Source organism: Protopterus annectens, chromosome 5.part0 (assembly GCF_019279795.1).
Source record: "Protopterus annectens isolate FY-2018-M chromosome 5.part0, PAN1.0, whole genome shotgun sequence".
Classification (NCBI taxonomy): domain Eukaryota; kingdom Metazoa; phylum Chordata; order Ceratodontiformes; family Protopteridae; genus Protopterus; species Protopterus annectens.
The window spans coordinates 266,361,829-266,379,335 of NC_056735.1; positions in this window are offsets into that span (position 1 = coordinate 266,361,829).

Sequence of the window (17,507 nt, forward strand, 5' to 3'; positions counted from 1 at the left end):
GATGAGCCCTGGTGGAATGGGATCTGATCCCCTTGGGGACAGGTTTACCATGGTGCATGTAGCAGAAACGAATACAATGGCTTATCCATTTTTAAATAGTCTGCTTTTAAATAATCTTCCCCTCTGCCCCTGCAGCAAATACCACCAGTAGTTGCTCAGACTTTCTTAGAGATTTTGTCCTGTTTAAGCAGAATCTTAGTTGTCTGTGTACAGCCAATGAATGCAGAATCCGCTCCCCCTTGTTCTGTGGATTTGGGAAAAAAGTTGGCAGATGAATGGTCTGGTTAAGAGCCACACTGGATACGACCTTAGGCATAAAGGATGGATTGGTCCCGAGGGCCACTCTGTCCGGATAAAAGATAATGAAAGGCTCCACTGCCATGAGAGCCTGTAGTTCTGAAATCCTTCTAGCTGAAGTGACTGTCTTCCAGGAAATAAATTTTATGTCTACAGTACCAGCTGGTTCAAAAGGAGGTAGGGTGAGTTTTTCCAGCACAAAATTGAGGTCCCATGCAGGAGTTGGTGCTCTCCTTGGAGGTCTCAAATGTTTGGCCCTTCTGAGGTACTGCTTTAGCAGGGGATGAGAAAAGAGAGGAGGCTCTGTGTTGTAAAGAGCTAAGATGGCTGAGGCATGGATTTTTATAGAAGAAAAATATAGGCCCTTGTGAAGCATCTCAGTTAAATATTGCAGAATCTGAGGAATATTGGGCATTGCTGTGTTTATTCCTTGTGCTTGGTTCCAGGCACAGAATCTCTTCCATTTATCAGCATAAGATTTTCTAGTACTAGGTCTTCTAGCCTCCAAAATGACATCCATCACAGGTTTACTGAGAGATGTGACTGGTGAAATTAATTGATTAGCCATGCTGCAAGATTCAGAGTTTGGGGCTGAGTGTGCAGAATTAGATAGTTCTGCTGAGACAATAGAAGAGGTGTCTGAGGCAAGTACCACGGGGGAAGGTGTGACATGCTCCTTAGAAGCGGGTACCAGTGTTGGCGAGGCCAGCCTGGAGCAATCAGAATCATTTTTGGTTTTTCCTGTCTGACTTCTAGTAAAACCTTGGAGAACAGAGGCAGAGGGGGAAAGGCATAGACTGATAGGTTTTTCCAGCTGAAGGATAGAGCATCCACTTTCCAAGCTTTTTTGTGATGGATTCTTGTGCAGAATTTGTCCAACTGATAGTTTTGGGGAGAGGCAAAGAGATCTATCTCTGGGCTCCCCCATTTTCATGTCAAGATGCTGAAGATTTGTGGATCCAGTTACCATTCATGTGGGTCCATAAGATTTCTGCTTAGTTCGTCTTCCAGAGTATTTTGCTTTCCTGGCAGGAATTGAGCTTGTAGATGTATTTGGTAAGTCAAGGCTGTGTTCCACAAGACTATGGCTAGTCTGAAAAGAGGGTAGGAGTGAGTACCCCCCTGCTTGTTTATGTACCACTTAACTGTGGTGTTGTCTGTCTTTATCAGTAGTTGTCCTGGATGAAGGAAGTCCTTGAAGGCGGTCAGAGCATTCTGTACAGCTAGCATTTCTTTCTGGTTGATATGTAGGTGCATTTGATGTGGGCTGCATTTGCCCTGAATGCATCTCCCTGCCAGATGGGCCCCCCAAGCATAGTCTGATGCATCTGTAGTCAGGGTTTGGGTGGCAGGGGGTAGAATGAATGACAGTCCCTTGTTTTGGTGACTGGCCTCTGCCCACCATAGGAACTCCTGTTGCAGGCAAGGAATGAGAGGAATCATTGTTTCCAGGCTGTGACAATGTTGACTCCATAAGCTTTTTAGGTACCATTGAAGTTTCCTCATATGCAGTCTTGCATATGGAATTAGTAGAATGCAGGATGCCATGAACCCCAAAGCCTGCAAAATTTGACTTGCAGATAGCTGGGTTTTTGTGGCCACTTGTTTGAAGTATGTTCTCAATTGAATTTGTTTGTCTGGCATGAGGTAAGCCATCTGGGCAGTTGTATTCAAGCTTGCACCCAGAAATGTAATTATTTGAGAGGGTATCAGTTGTGATTTCTTTTCATTTATGGTGTACCCTAGGCATGTTAGAGGCCTTTTTACAAATGGCAGATGTTGTAGAAGAGTGTCCTTGTTTTCTGCCTGAATTAGACAATCGGCCAGATAAGGATACATTTGAATGTTTCTTTGTCTGCAAAATGCAATCACTGGTGCCAGGCACTTTGTGAAGACCCTGGGAGCAGTAGATAAGCCAAAGGGCAGTGCAGAGAACTGGTAATGCAAATAGCCTGCTTTGAAGCGGAGGTATCTTCTGCAAGATTCCCTGGTTGGGATATGCAGGTAAGCCTCTTTTAAGTCTAGAGTTACCAACCAGGCATCCTTGCCTAGCATAGGCAGTAACTGTTGTAGAGTCAGCATCTTGAATTTTGGAATGTCCAGGAAGGTATTTAGAATGGATAAGTCCAGAATTGGATGCCATGATTTGTCTTTTCTGGGTACCAGGAAAAGTCTTGAATAAAAACCTTGCCCTTTTTTCCTTTTCTGGTATTGGTTGAATAGCCCCCATATCCATGAGGAACATGACTTGTTTCTGGGCCTCTGCCCATTGATTTGGAGGCAGATCTGGCCATCCATTTGGAATTGGCAACATGTGGAAATGAAATCTGTATCCCTGGGATACTATATTTAAGACCCACTTGTCTTGGGTAATTAGATGCCAGTTTTGAGCATGAAGTGCTAGTTTTCCCCCCAAAGGGGTTGCCAAAAGATAAGTGCTTGGAAATGGCAGAGGAAAGTCATTGAAACTGTACCATAGGAGGGTGCTTTGCTACTTTCAGATTTGGAGGTGGAGGCACCCCATTGTTTTGTTCTGTAAGTTCCTTGTGACTGAAACCTGGAGCCTTTGGAGTGTCTGGGTTTGACTTGAGTGGCTCGGTTGGGTACTGGAAAGGACCAATTCTTAGTAGGCCAGTGCCTACTGAACCAGGGTGGCTGCACTTGCAAGAAATCTTTTACAGTTTGCATAGATTTAGCTTTGTCTTCCATCTTTTTCAAAACATCTTCTACCTTATTCTCAAACAGACTGTCCTGTTGTAAAGGAGCATCCAACAATTTTGCTTTAACATGATCAGGCAGATTTTGCTCCTTGAGCCAAGCATGCCTTCTTATCACAGATCCAGTTATGGCGGCCCTGCAAGAGGCCTCCAAGGAATCAAAACCACATTGCAAAGTATGCTTTCCAACTTGTTCAGCTGAATGCAATAAATCCTGTAACTCTTTATTTTCCACACAATCAGAAATCAACATCATTTTCTGTTTAAGTAAGCCCATGACATGCTGTTGATATTTAAGCGTATGAAATTGACAGTTTAAAGCCCTGATTGCCACTGTTGCAGACATATAAACCTTCTTACCCCCATCTATCCAGCACCCTGGAGTCTCTATCAGAAGGGGTAGGATTTTTAGCAGTAGAAGCCTTAACACCCCTGGGACCCTGAGAAATTGTTTCAGGGTCAGCAGTAGGATTTTTGAAAAGAAACTTGTGGGAGTCAGGAACCCTGTAATATCTGTCTGGCTTACTAGGAGCCAGAGGCAGGGAATCAGGAGCCATGGTGGATTCTGAGAAAACATCATCAACAATGTCTAAAACAGGAGGTATAGCCAAAGGCCTATACTATGGAAGGAGAAGAAAATCCCTAAGCTTCTTTTTGGATTCTGAAAAATCCTGACTCTCCCAATGAAAATGTTCCCTTAAGGTATGCAAAGTTTCTCCAAAAGAAAAATCCTAAGGAGGAGAAGCAGAAAGGATGGATTCTTCTGCATCAGAGTCCTCATAAGGAGGAATAGAGAATTCCTGATCAGAAGACGAATCAGAAGAAATGGAAACCTGATCTGAAGATTCATAATCAGTGCCTTGCCTAGGCCTCTTAGCAGAAGGGGGTTGGGAACCCCTGATCAAGGTAATTAAATCCTCAGCCATTTCGATCATTTGTTTTTTAGGTATAAGGGCCTGAACATGTGGCTCATGCATCAGATTTTTTTAGACATAGAAGTTGGTTTTGGCCTTGTTTTTGATGATGGCGTTGGTTTAATATACAAATCTTTAGGCCTGAAAACAACCTCAGAAGCCGGTGCCTGCTCAGCGGCTCCGGACCCATCCAAGGGAGTGACATCCACGGGTTCAATACTTAAAGAATCTCGTGACATATGAGACTCCAAATGGGTCTCGGTAGAGGCCTGCGGATCAAATGTAGCGGGCATCAGGGGCTGGGAAAGCATCTCACTGAGTACCGGTGAACCGGTGACAGGCTTAGGAGAAGCCTTGTTGTCAGTTATAACCTCGACGGTCTGTCTCTGCCTTTTTCTTTGCATTTTTTGTGAATTCCAGTAGTCGGATTGCTAACCAATGACATTTCAGGATAGTTAAATCTTGAGCCAAAGTATTTAGAAGTAAAAATATACCAATGATTAATAGTGCGTTGGCTAAATTTAGCACAAAACCAACAGCAACTTACATTGTGGTCAGGGCCTAGGCAAGGAATACAGTACAAATGAAAATCCTTATGAGGTATTTGCTTCCCACAAGTAATACAATTATTAACTTTTATTGACATCGGTAAGGACCAAGAAAAAGTTTCCCCAACGGGGTACTTAGCTTTAGTTTGAAGACTTTGGTTCTGAAACTTGAAAACGACAATTTCTGGAGTCGGCCGACCGGCATTTGCGAACTGCTTCTGCTTCAGGCACCACATGCAAGAAAGACTGATTAAAATGGTATCAGCTGCATGTTTTATACCCCTGTCGACCTGACGTCATGGAAGAGGAGACAGTAACTGATGCAGGACCCAAGACTTTTTTATTCAGGCCGACTGACGGCAACCTGCCAGCAGATTACCCAAATGTAATGACTGCAACAGTGAAACACGAAGAACATCAAGTGTGTTCCAAAGGGACTCAAGACTTTTCAAGTTTCACAAATGGGTTAAAAGCTGGAAGTTTGGAAACAAATGAACTTTTGAATATGTTTGATAGATTTGGATGTGATTTATTATTAAAAAAAACAATGTGAATATTAACAAGTACTTGGATGACTTAACCACACTGAATGATGAGATTTTGAATTGCTTGTTATTTGACAGCAATGTGACTAAGTACAATATTATTTTTAAGAAAGTAGAAAATTATGTTAAGGGAAATCTGGAAAGGAAAAATAAAAAGATTGCTAGGGATGACAATGAATATTGTAATAAAACTTTTTACCCTTTACCTAATGCCTGTTATGATGTGCATGAAGGTAGAAGTAGAGAAAATAGAAACCAGAATGAATCAGAATATAATAGTGAGTATGGTTACAGAATGGGGAATTCACAGGAGGATGAACCGGATGATTATGATAGGAATTACCCACCCACCCAAGGAGATCAGAAAGGATAGAAAACAGAAACAGAGAAAATGTTTTTTTTCCACAACCTTGCACCCCGAGCGGGGGGAGAGGCAGGGGGAAGAGGTACGAGGTTCAACAACTAGACTCACAAGAGGAGATTGGGGGGAATAATTCTGAGGAAATTGTTGTTTGCAGTGAGGGCAGGGTACTGTCCTACAGAGGTTTTAATATTTTTAACTACAGAGATTTAACTATAGACAAGAACTTTTTTTCTCTGTTTGAAAAAAGCTTTAAGTTTGTGCCTTCACATAGTTTAAATGTGGTAGATGTTATCACTGAATTAAAGTTTTTTACTAGAAGGTTAAACCTCAAAGTATTTTTTAAGGGACAAACATTAGATAAGGAAAACAACACTGGGTCAAGTTTAAAGAAAGAAGAGTTGTTTCAACCCCCCCACCCACTGATTTCACCATTTGAAGGGTCTTGTTCAACAGACATTTATACTTCACTATGTACTGAAAATAAGAAAAAGAAAAAAAATACTGTAATATAACTAAGGAAGAGATGGACCTTATAAAAATGATTTGAGAAGATGAAGAATTAAGGGTGATAAAACCAGATAATGGTGGGGGGGGGGGGGGGGTAGTCGTATTTACTTAAATGGACTATGTTAACACCACGTCTGACATTTTTTATGATACAAATAAATATCATGAGGCATCACGAAATTAGATTTATATTGCACATATGAAATTTAACTGTTATTAGAAGACTCACTTTTTCAAAATGTCATATCAGAAGTATATGAATTTTAAAGTCAGATAATGTATTAATCCCAGTAGCATTCGGGATACCAAAAGTCCACAAATAGGCGATCCAACCCCCATGTAGAGTCATTATTTTTGCACAAAATGGACCAACTTATTCATTGGGGGTATTTGTAGACAGAGTGTTGAAAAATGCAACAGCACCCCTTAATTATTTGTTAAAAGACTCTTGGGATCTGCTGTCCAAAATTGAACAAGGTTGATATACGGACCAGTGTAGCTTCTCTACAATAACTGTTAAGGATTTATTTACTTGTATTCCTCACCAAGAGGGATTAGAATTATTTCATGAGGCAATCCGTAAGCTTACCAACCTGGATGAGACACTAATTAATTTTATAATGTTAGTTATGGAGGTTATTTTGGACAACAATTATTTTACCTTTGAAGGGGTTTATTTCAAATAATTGAAAGGGGTAGTGATGGGTGAAAGCTGTGAACCCATCTTTGCGAACTTGTTCCTTCATGCTTGGGAGGCTAGGCATGTATTAAATAGTGTATTTTCTACTAATTTGATTGGCTATTTCCAGTTTTTGGACGATATACTTATTATATGGAAGGACAAGAACCAAGACAATGTGTCATTTTTAGACTACCTGAATAGTATTTCACCATATTTTGAATGTACAGGTAACACCAATGACAACTCTATTATTTGGATATTACACTAGCTAAGGACACTGTGAGAAAAGTTCACCACAACAATTTATAGGAAAGAAAAATTTTCTAACAACTATTTAGACTTGCATAGTTGCCACCCTAGTCACACTAAAAGGAACATACTTAAAGGACAGCTAGTTAGGGCCACCCATATGTGTTCAGAAATCAAACTGTTTGAAATAGAAGTAAACAAAATAAGCAGTATGTTTCTATAAAGAGGATACCCTCAAAAATTAGTGAAAGATTTGTGTGGAGAGCTAAAAACAGGATAGGGGAACAGGTACAACCCCCTGCTGGGTAGCTCTGGTAGACTGGAGAATGGGGACGACACCCCAGGAAACAGTATAGACTTTAACAAGGAGATGGTGATACCCTACACTTCTAATAGTAATAATATCAAGGATATTATTCTGAAAAACTGGGTGATATTTAAAGGGAATTCTGAGATTTTAAATTTTGTAGGTAACGAACCACATTTTATTTATAAAACAGGGAGAAATTGTAAATCCTGTTTTGAACAACATATAGGTAGGAGCATCACAGTTAAGAGTGCCACAAGTTGTGGCACTTGTAGGCAGTGTGAGCATATTTGGAAAGGAAGGACTATTACCCTTCAAAGTATACCATTTGTGGTTAATCTACATAGGAGAAATTGCAATACCAAGGGACTAGTTTATATTGCGGTCTGTGAATGATGTGGGCAGTATTATGAAGGTAAAATGGAGAGACAATTAAAGAAGAGAATATACAAACATTTGTATGCAATACAGAAGGCAAATACCAACAATGTACTGTTTAGACATACCATGGAATGCCCCAACTATACTGGATTTAAATTTGGAATTTTAGAGGCTTTACCTGTTGACCTTAGAGGGGGGATGGTGGAAACTATTGCTAGAAATAAAATAATTCCAATGGCAAGTAAGATTAAATGCTGTCCAACCCCCAGGTTTAAATGAGAATATGGTATATTTCTGTACCATTTTTTGATTCCCTGACATGGTTTTAAAATGTATTGTCCTGGTCCCCTTCAGTAACACACATCACACAAAATGACATTTGATGACCTTTATTAAATTTCCATAACATAGCTTTTATCACCAACTTTATTACAACTATTTATGATATAATTGATTCTAAATACAGCATAACATCCTTGTAATATTAATCAGGGCAGCATACCTGCTCACCCTGCCCCAGTAAGCAGCGTCCATACCTCTACTCACTTACTTTACTTATGAAGCAGCGTTCCATCTCACTTCATACACCATTTGTTGTAATGTTAATCAGGGCAGCGTACCTACTCACCCTGCCCAACAAGGAGGGTCCATACCTCTGCTCCCTTACTTTACTTATGAAGCAGCATCCCAACTCCCTTCATACACCATCCATTGAATTACCTTCCACCAAATAAGCACCATCCTTACCTCAGCTTGCTTATCTATTCAGCAAGATTCCTGCAACTATTCATTTCCTTTCCCCAGATCCTTGAAATGAACATACAGACATGAGAGGGGGAACAGAAGAGGGCAAGCCTATCCCTCTTCTCCGCAAACCAGCCTGACCAGGCTGTTCTGCCTCCCTTCTACCCAAAATTGTTCAATCCACCTCCCATAAAGGGAAGGGTCATGCCAAACATCATTTGGTGTACCCATCATCTGTAAAGCACCTTCGAATCCAGTCATAAACTCCTTTGCCATGCCATCACTGAAACACACCCTAATGAAACTAAATAAAGTAGGATTACTGTGACCCCGTTGTAACACCAGAACATCTACACCAAGAGAGCACATACCCTTTTAGCCCGCTGCCTTCAAAGCTGAAATCATGGCTCAGCCTGAATGTATTGACAGCCTATAACCACAACAAAACCACAAACTATAACCCCTTGAACTCAAGACGGCACCCGGTCAAACAACTAGTAGCAAGTCTCACAACCAAGACCCTGTTACCTGTAGCATATCACCTTAGCCCACCCAGTACCCAGTCCTATATGTGCAACAACTCCATTACCATAGTGAACAATCTAACTCCAACTTTAATGTCCCACCTTAGCTGGCAGAAAACCAGCACCCCTTGACCTAGTTCCCAAAAACCCACCTATGCTCAGCAATGAAATACTCTACATATCCAGCCATAAACACCCCCAATTCACTCAGTACCAAACCATTCTTAACCATTGTTTGGCCCTGGCCTTTCCCCTGGAGAGCTCTTTCCTTATATTACCTATACCACTAGCAGGCAATTAAAACCTGTCCTACCGCAGCCTTATCCTGCAACCAAGCTTCCTTTAAACCTAACTTCCCTGTAACAATGCACCCAGTTTTAAAAACTACCTCACTAACTGCCTACCTACCATGCTTCTTAAAACTCTACTCACAAAATTGACCCAAACACCAAGTGAAATGATCCTTGTGGTATTCTGTAAAGCCTTTACCTGTTATGTAACATTAACACTACCTACTCAAGGGTCAAATTTGTGACCCCAAAGACACCACCCATTAGGAACAAACTCCAGCATCCTATCAAACACCTCATTGGCCCTTACACCAAATATGTTTCAACAACTGAATGAGTAAAACAACCACCCCAAGGTTCTAACAAAAAAAAAAAAAAAACAAGGGCTGAGCTTCACTGGTTTGAAAGAGCCACAGGGCTTTAGCCTAATAAGTCTTGTGCATCTATGAATGTTGTGACTATACTCATCCTGTGGGATTCCCCCACTCCCCATAAGCCGTCCCCAACCGTTTCCCCCTTGCCCCCCCTACCTACCTCTTCCTTACTTGTCCTCTATACCAATACAATAATCAGCTCACTAACTGAACTCAGACCCACTTTGTGCCTGATTCCAGTGGCAAAACATCTGTCCTATCAAAAACGTTACCTTTCAGATCCCTTTTCAAGCCACCGCATGATGCCTTCTGCACTTTAGCAATTTCAGTCAGTAACTGTTGCCGCCTTGTGCTCCCCATGTGTAACCTCTTCTCTTGCCACTGCTTCCGTCATTTGCAAATTCCCTGTGTAACGCCACAATTGGTACTCGGCACACCACCATCTACAAAGAAAAGGAGAAAAGTAAATCCTCTAATATATAAAGAGAAGGCTCTACATTATATCCACCTATTCCAAATTATAGCAGCAGTGTTCCAAAAAAAAAAAAAAAAAAAAAACATCTATAAGAAAGAAAAGACATGTAAATCTAAAATACATAACACACCCTCCAAGACATCTTCCAAGCTTTAACTATTGTCCTATACAATTTTGCAACTACGTGTTCCTATAGCATATGCTGCAGCCCCCGAAATTTCCCCCAGCACTGCGATGCCACAACAGAAATTCAACAAAAGAGCTGAACAGTAGTCACACACAGCCGAAATCTCAAACGGCCCTCTTCCAATCTGTACTATTCATGCCATAGAAGGAGAACATTCAACAATTTTTTTTCTTTTTTTTTTTTTTTTTGACATCAGTACACGGTGGTGGTGCTGTGGTAGCGTTGTCGCCTCATAGTAAGATGTTGTCCTGTTCGATTCTCAGCTAGAGCTTCTTCTGTGTGGAGGCATACGTGAATGGGCGTACCTTCGTTGAAGGTTGTGCGTCAGGGCCGGCAACTCGGCATGTAAAAATCTACTGTCAATCATTAATGGACTGGAGTTCCGCTGTGGCGACCCCTAACCGCGAAAAGCCAAAAGACACAACAACTTATTTATATGGTCCAGTTGCTCCGGCATGAGACACTATTACCTAGCAATAAATATTTTCTGAAGTATAAATCCACATAACACAGACAATTGTACAGAATGTGACAAAGTCGAATTAAAACTTCTTAAAATACATTGATGAGTCTGCTTATTCACTACTTGTAGGTTGAGGAACAGTGCATTTTTGATACTTTCACATAGAAAATGAGTTATACGAAATTGTTTTTTCTGTATTAATTTTTTTTTTTTTAGTCAAAAGTGAATGTTGTGGCTGAATATTATACATTTTTTCAATGGGGACAGAGAAGGAATTAGAGCCCTCACTGCATTCATTACACATGAGGACTATTTTACTTAAAATGGGTACCTTATACTCTTGCCTTAGTACCCAACTGTTTTTAAAAATTAATGTCCTTCATTCCGAGGAATCTACCTAGTATCTGGTCTTACTTTGACGACTCACTGCTCACAGAGCCTAACTGGATCTTAAAGTTGTTCTGCATCATATCCATGCTGCTGGGATGAAGTTAAACATAAACTATGAGCCTTGTGTAATTTTGGAAAAACATTTTTATCTTTCTTGGGATATGTGATGGGTTCAGAAGGTCTAACACAATGTAGATTGTGGGATGGTTACTGCACAGCTGTCTGCATCAAATGATTTACAAACATTGCATTCTTTCCAAGGTGTTACCTAACAAAATGCCAAGTTTATTCTGAAGTATGATTCATCTGGGTTGTAAGGGCACTTATATCATTATCTCAGGGAACTTCTAACTTTACTTGATCTGCTACTGTTCAACAAAATTTTCATATGGAAACATTAATTTTCAATAGCAGTGCATTCCCCTTTTTAATCCTTCATTACCTTCCATAGTTACAACCGATGGTTCTGATTATGAGTTTGGTGACATTCATACATAACACCATGGAAATAAAATATGAAAACTGTTGGAATTCACATCCAAAATGCCTACTGAGGCAGAAGGAAAGTACACTTTATTGAGAAACAAAGCTCTTGCTTGTGACTAGGCAACAGGGAAGTGACAAACATACCAATGGAGATGTGTTTATATTGAGGACGGATAATAGCTTGGTAAGTACGCTTCTTTAACCAAAGACTGGGGAAGAGTGGGAATGTGGATCATCAAATGGGGGGATATATAACCTACACTGCTTTCTTCTACACCCAAAAGCACAGCCATTCCAAAGTCATAGTGACTTACCAGTGCTGACTTCAGCAGAGACGTACCACACAACAAAACCTGGCATAAATACATTCTTTTTCTCTTGTTTTCTCTTTTACTCTCTCTTCCTGAAGGTGCTGTACTCCTATCCAAATTCAGTGCTCTCAATAACTTAGAAGCATTTTTTCCTATGTTTCTAATTTAGTTATCAAGGCAGAGATCAAAATTTTCTGCTGAATTTAGAGTATTTAGAATATACATGTATAACCACATTATCTAAACTTTACGCTAACACTTTTGCAAAGAAACTCTCAGGGTGGCTTAACTGCTTTAGATCTCAGAGCGACAGAGGCAGTGGACCACCAGAAGGAAAATCTGGCACGCATGCACATTGGGCACCTGCCAACAACACATCTCCAAGCCCGCGAAAAGCCCACTGGTCCGATGCAAAAACACACCAACAACCGCCACTCCCCAAATGCTACAGAGAAAGCACAAGTCTAAAAATGGTAACCACCTCCTGTTCAAAAGTGCCCACCATTTTGAGCCAGATGCAATATTATTAAAATACACAGATTGTACAAGATCGAATAATAAAGCAACTTATTTACAACCCACCACCAGTGAGGATTAAAAGCTATAAGCAACATCAATTGCAAAGGCCCATACCTTCCACTACCAGCAATCATCAAACAAACATGAAAGGTGTTCGTAATTTGCGATAACTACTAACGGAGTGTATAAGCACATGTGAGGTGAGGAATCATCCCTCACGGGAGCCTCGTGGTCCACAGAAATATCTGAACAGATACAGGGGAAAAAAAACACAGCAGCCTGGGCTAAACTAAATGCACCTCAGCCACCGAAGCTGCTAAAAGTGATACCACCACCACCAAGACATAATTACAGTGTGAGAGAGGAAAGCTAAATAAATATAAATGACTGGGTTAACGAGGGAGCTCTGCGGAACCAGTGCTACCATAGAACCTCTGCCTAACCAGCACTATACTACAGCAAGCAACACCTGCACCAGCCCTCAATACAAACTTGAGCTAGCATGCCCCACGGTCGAACTACCCAGCAAGCAACCCTTTATTCGGTGCTTCAGAGGCATCTACCCTAACTGGTATACTATTTTAGGCAAGTGGAACTCGCAGAGGGAACAAATGTATTTACCGATTTACATTGTTTGAACTACACTCTTGACTTGCCGAAAGTAAATCTGTACTCCCCAGGCTGTTAAACTTTATGATTTGCAACAGAATCCTACGACGCTTACATATGCAGATCAACAATGCCCCATTGCCCGTGAAAACTCACAGGGAACTATAAAACAAAGCAACTATGAAACAAAGCAACTATAAACAAAGCCACCGAGTTAACTGAAGGAAAAGAAACAACAACCAGTGTGAAGTCCAGACACAAACCTGAACAGTCAAAAAGGGCAAACTAACCAAGCTCATTTTTACAAAACTAAAACCCAACTGGCCAATAAACCACAAACTGGAGCTTAAATCACATCATCGCCAACCTAAGGCTTTTTTTTTTCTCTCTCAAAAAGCACAAGTTTTCACCAACACAGAACCTGCAAACCACCGAACTGCCCACCAATAATATACATAAAAGGTCACTCACCATGTCCCCACTTGCCCCCAAGGCCTACCTGCACCAAAATACACCCAGGTTGTCTAGGATGTGGAACCTGCCATAGCAAGTTCACGCCAAAATGTGATTGCTTATCCCAACTACACTAGACTAAACCTCTTATGCCCCTCCCCATCATTATCTCATATCCCCAACCATCCCTGCCTCCACTTAACCTTTTCACCTCCCCAACCCACTTAGCTCCCCTTAAAATTAACCTAACCACCCCCCCACGAAGATATCCCGGGACAACTTAGTTTGTTGCCAAACTTCATTTGTTTCTGTTTGAAACTGAGCCTTATATGCTCACATCTATATTTTTAGCAGTCATATACAAGTATGAACTTTTATTAATGGTACATGTGTAAACCATATATTTTAGAATGTATTCAGTATTCAAATTAATATACATTTCTATTTTTCAGAAAATGTTTCAGTATTCAAATTAACATACATTTCTATTTTTCAATAGGTGTATGTATGTATATATAATTCTATTGGCATGAGTTGCAGGGATTGTTTTGGGTTACTACCGCTGCAAAAAATCTGGACAAAGCTTGACAAAATGGGGGTATAAATAGGGACATATTTTAAATATTGCTCTTATAAACTTAGAAAGTTGCTAGAGTAACAGGATTTGTTTTAATATACATTTTCTGAAGGATTTGAAGTATGAAACTCAAATGTATGTCATTATTTACTGACTACAATCCTGTGATCATCCCAGTAATTTGCAAGGAAAAAAGAGGAACAGGCCAAAAATCTGGACATTCTGCGAAAATCTGTACATTTGAGAGGTAAAAGTAACACGACAATTTTATTTTAAAGTTTTTATAGTAGGATATATCTTTAAAAGTTGATGAGTTGACAATATTAATTAATTGGGTAGGGTTTATAAGGAAGTTGTATTTATACTATGTTCGTTCTGATGAAGTCCCAGTATTAAGTGTAGAGGGCCGAAAGCGCTTGACAGAGTGGATTACAATAAATTTTCTTGGATTTTATGACAACACTGCATTTTTTAACTCACATGTGTGAAGGTCTCAAACTGAGGGTTTTTTTTTTCCTTTATGGTTTATTTTTCCTCTTTCTCTTGCTAGTTTTCATCTTTATAATGTAAAAGTCAGTAATAACCCCCTACGATGGAACACCTGAATAAACAAACACTATACTAAGAGGAAAAAGCTACTTGCTTTATATAAAAGTTTACCAAACTTCCAATATAATAATGTATTTAAGCAGGCCAGGAAACAACTCAGGCACATCACTAGGAAGACAAAGGCAAGATATGACCTGCAGGTAGCCCCCTACTCCAAAGATAACCATAATGCCCTTTTACCCATATAAGGTAGATTTAAAATAACACCTAACACTGCACCAGACTCCAAAGAGGTATAAGAAGTTAAAGTCAACCCTGGATTGAGCTCCAGCTGAATAGCAGTACTTATTTTGGTCCAAAAGACAAACACAATGTCCCAGCGGACAAATTCAGTTTCAGTTTCACCCCTCCAACTTATCTTTTGGTTCTGTCCCTTGAATTACTAAACTTCTCTTCAACTAAAATCAGTATGAAGCTGATCTTAGAAATTGTATCCAAAACAAATAACGGTAACTCTGTGGGTCCTGACAACATATCAAGTTGCAAATTAATGCAACATATCTGCATCCCTCCTAAACATTTTAAGTCTTAGTCTCTCTATAGGATATACACATGACCTCTGAAAAATGACCATTAAGATGCTACTCCACAAAGACTGCTCCACCACAGACCGTTGTAACTAGTGCCCTATTGACCTCACTTGCATTGTCTGCCAAACCATGGAAATAAATATGAGACACCAAATAAACAAGAAAATCAGTGATCTAAAAACCACAACAACACTAGTAATCAATAAACCCTTAACTCAGACTTGGGTAAGGTAGATTTTATCTCCTTAATCTGATATTTTTTGAAAATGTAAATGTAAGTAATGCCATTGACAAAGGTCATTCTGTCCATACTGCCTGTATGGACCTCAATGAAGTCATGAATACAATTCCCCATGCTGTTATTATTTTCAGACTTGCTAGTCTAAATATAAACTTCTAGATCACCCACTGAGTTGCAAACTGGCACTCAGTTCAAATACATACAGAAAGAGGTGATGGTACCTTGTCATCTAAAAGGGCTATCACTGGTGACACCTTACAGGTCTCTGTCCTTGATCTCCTTCTCCTTTTTGACATCTACGTCTCTAGTGTGAGAGCATATGTTAAAGTCTATGGTGAACCAAGATTGCAGATGACTGCAAACTAAATGCTATTACTGACTCCCCCACAAGCACTTATATCCTGAAAGAGGGGCTTGCCAGAAATACTACTTGGCATATCACTCATGGCTTTAAGCTTAAAGTCTTAATCCAATACTGATGGATTTGCTGCACATCAACAAATCAAACAGCATCAGTCTAGGGATGTAAAATGTCTTCAATATAAAATTATGTATAGTATGATCCCAATTATTTTTATTGGGGTAACATAGGTTCACAGGTAAGTACCCGGCTAGTTGCCCTTGTGCGCCATTTTAAGACTAGCCAATTCCCTTTCTGGTACTTGAAATTAACCCATCCCATTATCCCATTTGGTGTTAGTTTGGCCTTATCCATCAAATGCACAATAATTATAATATACACATATATTTATACACACCCATACATACAAACACACACACACACACACACACACACACACATATATATATATATATATATATATATATATATATATATATATATATATGTATGTGTGTGTGTGTGTGTATATATATATATATATATATATATATATATATATATATATATATATGGGTCTACTGTATAAGTTCGAACTCACCCTGGGTTATGCGAAAGTGCACTTAATCGAAAGTGCACTTTCGCGAAACCCGCTTCAGCGAATGGGCTACTACTGATTTTAGTGCAGTAGTTACGGACCTTTAGGGTTAGGGCGCAGGTCATGGTAAGGGGATAGCTAGTAGAACTATCCCCTTACCATGACCCGTGTCCTAACCGTAAGGTCTGTAACTACCGCACCACAGTGGAGGACATAGCACATTTTCCTGCTGTCCTTCACTGTGGGGTGATCCGTTCGCAGAAGCTGAGTTTGGGAAAGTGCACTTTCGAATAAGTGCACTTTCGCGTAACTGAGCAGTCTACTGCTCTTTTTTGAATACGTGGTATTCGTTGAAAAGCAGTAGACCCATATATATATATATATATATATATATACATATGGGTTCACTTTATAATTTCAATAAACTGAAATCCCGAATTTCAGTTTCTCGAACTTATAAAGTCGAACATTGAAAATCGTGAAAGTGCATAATCGCGAATCCAAATATCTCAAATTCACGGTTATGGCTTTACGGTCCGTTGCGTGCGGTGTTGTGATGAATGGTGTTTCATGTTGTGTATGGATTTAGGTGTAATTTAAGGTAAATAACTGTTTTGTTAGGGTTTTGTGTGGGAGTTTGAGTGTGTGTGAATGTGTTTGTTAGTTGTACGTGTGGTTTAGGGTAGGCAGTGTTGGATGTGTTGTGTTTGCAGATGTGTGATGTTTGTGTGGTGCAAGGGGCTGTAGAATGTGTGGGTGTGAGTTTCCTTTCTGTGTGTGTTTCTGCAATCTTGGAGTTGGTATATATAAATGGGGGGGGTGTGGGGCACAGCCCCCCACCTGGGGGGTGCAGGGGGGCTTGCCCCTCCTGCTTATATGTAGTGTAGGTTTATTTGTATGTGTTTTTGTGTTTGTGTTTTGTTTGTTGTGGTTTGGGTTGGATGATGTATGTGCTGTGTGATGTATGGTGTGTTTCTGTTCGTGATTTTGTGTTTCATGGTTGTGTAATTTCGGGATTTAGGCTGTTCGACTTTATGGTTTCGAAATACTGAAATTCGGGATTTTAGTATTTTGAAATTATAAAGTGAATCCATATATATGTGTATATATATATATATATATATATATATATATATATATATATATGTGTGTGTGTATGGGTCTACTTCAAAGTACTGACTTTCAAAATCCCTAAACTCAAAATACTGAGACCAAAATCTCTAAAGCTCAAAATACTGAAACTCAAAATATCGAAAAAAAACTACAGTACAACAAC